This window comes from Nicotiana tabacum, chromosome 16 (genome assembly GCF_000715075.1).
Source record: "Nicotiana tabacum cultivar K326 chromosome 16, ASM71507v2, whole genome shotgun sequence".
Classification (NCBI taxonomy): domain Eukaryota; kingdom Viridiplantae; phylum Streptophyta; class Magnoliopsida; order Solanales; family Solanaceae; genus Nicotiana; species Nicotiana tabacum.
In genome coordinates, this window is record NC_134095.1 from 37,533,084 (window position 1) to 37,535,990 (window position 2,907).

The 2,907-nt window shown below is 41.4% G+C and overlaps 1 non-coding gene across 1 annotated transcript; it reads left to right on the forward strand.

Annotated features, from left to right (window-relative positions):
* Window positions 1-2,627: 2,627 nt before the first annotated feature.
* TRNAR-ACG (transfer RNA arginine (anticodon ACG)) lies at window positions 2,628-2,706 on the forward strand. The gene has a single exon. It is a non-coding gene; the product is annotated as a tRNA-Arg (tRNA).
* The last annotated feature ends 201 nt before the right edge of the window (window positions 2,707-2,907 follow it).

A 2,907-nucleotide genomic window follows, 5' to 3' on the forward strand; every position in this document is an offset into this window, starting at 1 on the left:
TGGGAGCCTGCCTAATCTTTATGTTTTATGCTTTTTAAATAAGATTTCCTCCGCTTAATGGATAACCATTTGTTACCAATGGAGAATTTCTTATCATCTGTGATTGGATTTACACCAACGGAAACCATAAACTTCATACACAATAGAGGGATATGAGAGAGTTTTTTTTAAATAATGAATGGAGTTCCTTCTTCCATCCTATCCCATTCACCGGTACTGATCATTGATACTGTAAAAGTCGTTTTCTTGCTTTTGTGCCGTACCAACTTCTCATACCAAGGGAAGAAGGCATCAGATCCCTGTAGTTCGAGCCCTTTTTTTTTTCCCAGTTCCTGTACGTGGAATGATTTCCAGTGAGTAAAGTAGTCTGGGGGAAAGATAAGCCCTACCCACTATCCTTTCCCCAAAAAAAGGGGTCCAGAAAAGTGTGGCTGATTTGTTCTTTTACCATGTCAGCCACACTCTCATTTAGTCGATCTTGATAGTCCGAATACGAGAAGTGGATTTGGATATTTCCCTTTAACTATTCATGTCAACTAAACGGGGGGATTGAAGGGAATTTTGTGAAGAGAAAATGGATTATGGGAGTGTGTGACTTGAACTATTGATTGGTCTGTGTAGATATATGCCTGCCACATGGGAATTCACAACCAAATGTGTCTTTGTTCCAATCGCCGTGTAAGCCCTATACAGAGGATAGGCTGGTTCGCTTAAAGAAAATCTTTTCTATGATCAACTCTACTAACACTAAAAAAGAAATCAAGTTTGCTTATCTCACTTAACTTGATTGAATCCATTATGGATTAAATAAATCTAAATAAATTGTAGTTTTGTTTTCCACTTAATTTATTCTCTCATCTATACTTTTTTGTATCTATTTTATTTGGATTAGATTTGTAGTGCCAATCTAACACAAGTCCTTTTTTTAATATTTTTTATTGTTGTCAGGAGAGAAAATCGAATTAAATTCTTCGTTTTTACAAAAAAAAAAAATAGGAGTAAGCTTGTGACACGTTCACTAAAAAAAAATCCCTTTGTAGCCAATCATTTATTAAAAAAAATTGATAAGCTTAACACAAAAGCAGAAAAAGAAATAATAGTAACTTGGTCCCGGGCATCTACCATTATACCCACAATGATCGGTCATACGATTGCTATCCATAATGGAAAAGAGTAGAAGGTTTGGAACACCAATTCCTCTCATGAAAAGACTAACTTCCCAGGAAAAGAGATGCTTCCTTCCTCTTACTTCCTTTATTCGATGCGGCTATTCATCTAGTTGTGTATATAAAGAAGAGTTCTTTCTTCATTCAAGGAAGGGTTCCAAACCTTTTATAAAGAAGGGGTATTCCTCTGATTCCTCTTAGGCGATGTCTGGATCTCAGTCTATCTCTTTCTCTTTCAGTTCTTTCCGTGGTGGAAAGGAAATCAATCCACTCGTCCTAACTAAGATGCCACTGGATCAACTCCAGAAGGAATTCCTTACCAAGAAAAAGAGGGAGAGGAGCGAGAGACTTTCCCTGAAACCAAGCAATCCTGAAGTCAATGGAAGAAGTCGTTACCATTGAACTTTTAGGTCAGCAGACATCATATTGATCTCTACTGCTCCCGCAAACGGTGATGTCTCGATTCCCATTGGTCGGTCTGCTATCCGGAACAAACCTTTGTCCAAGTAATCTTGAATCAGATTCCTGAAATTTACACAATTATTTGTAGAGTGAGTCCATTTCTCGTGCCATTTACAATAATGTTTTCCTTTTCTTTCTTCTTCTTTAGGTATCTTATGTCCAGGCAGAGATGGTTGAATCAAAAAATTTTGTTTAAAGTTCAATTTTTTCAGAGGGCAAGGCAATATGAATGTTCTATCATGTTCCATCAATACTCTAAAGGGGTTATACGATATGCTAGTAATCGCCGGTCAGCCATACGGCGGTGAATTCGTTCCCGGGCCTTGTACACACCGCCCGTCACACTATGGGAGCTCTTGGAATTGGAATAAATTCGGCAGCGGATCGCGAAATCTTGGTGATCTTCTCTATCTAATGAATGGGGAGTCCGCTTTAAAATCGTCCGCCCTGCACCCACCCCCCGAGTATATGCTTCAACAGGAATCACACAAGGGTAGATTAGAAACCTCTGGTAAAATGCCCGCCCGTAACCCAGCAGATAAAGTACATTACATAGTCCAGGGATTGGCGACTTACCCATTCAGTGACTTTGGCACTGGACGTTCCCAAAATGGGGACTATGGATAGACAGACATTCCATTGATTCTTTGTTTTTGGGCTGAAAAAGCTCGTCGATCCAAATGAATCATTCTTCTGGTCTCTCTTCGCTCCCCACCCCGAAACTGACCCACGGCACAGCGCCCATTCGCTTTTTGCGCGGGAAGGCAACGAAGTTCAGTTCATGAGACCGCAGCGCAGCGGAGTGGAGCAGCCGCGACACGAAGTTCCTTACCTTAGCTGGATCTCGCTGGTGCCACCTAAACGGTAGGTAGGCGGCGGATGTGTGACGTTTGGAGTTGTCGTTCGTGCACCTGTCCCATCTTCTTAACCCGAAATGGCTGGGGAGAGGAAAGGTTCCTTTTTTTGAGGGTACTCCCGGGAACAGATCCAGTGGAGACGGGGTGGGGCCTGTAGCTCAGAGGATTAGAGCACGTGGCTACGAACCACGGTGTCGGGGGTTCGAATCCCTCCTCGCCCACAACCGGACAATCCAATTTATTCTGCCTTTTCCTTGGGATTGGTTCTTGTTTGTACATCGTTATTCTATATTCTATCTAACTCCTATTTTGTAGCTGCTGCGCAGCTACTTATTTACGTAGGAGCTATAAATGTTTTAATCATTTTTGCTGTGATGTTCATGAATGGACCTGATGGCTGGTCAAGTAACAAAAATGTTGTA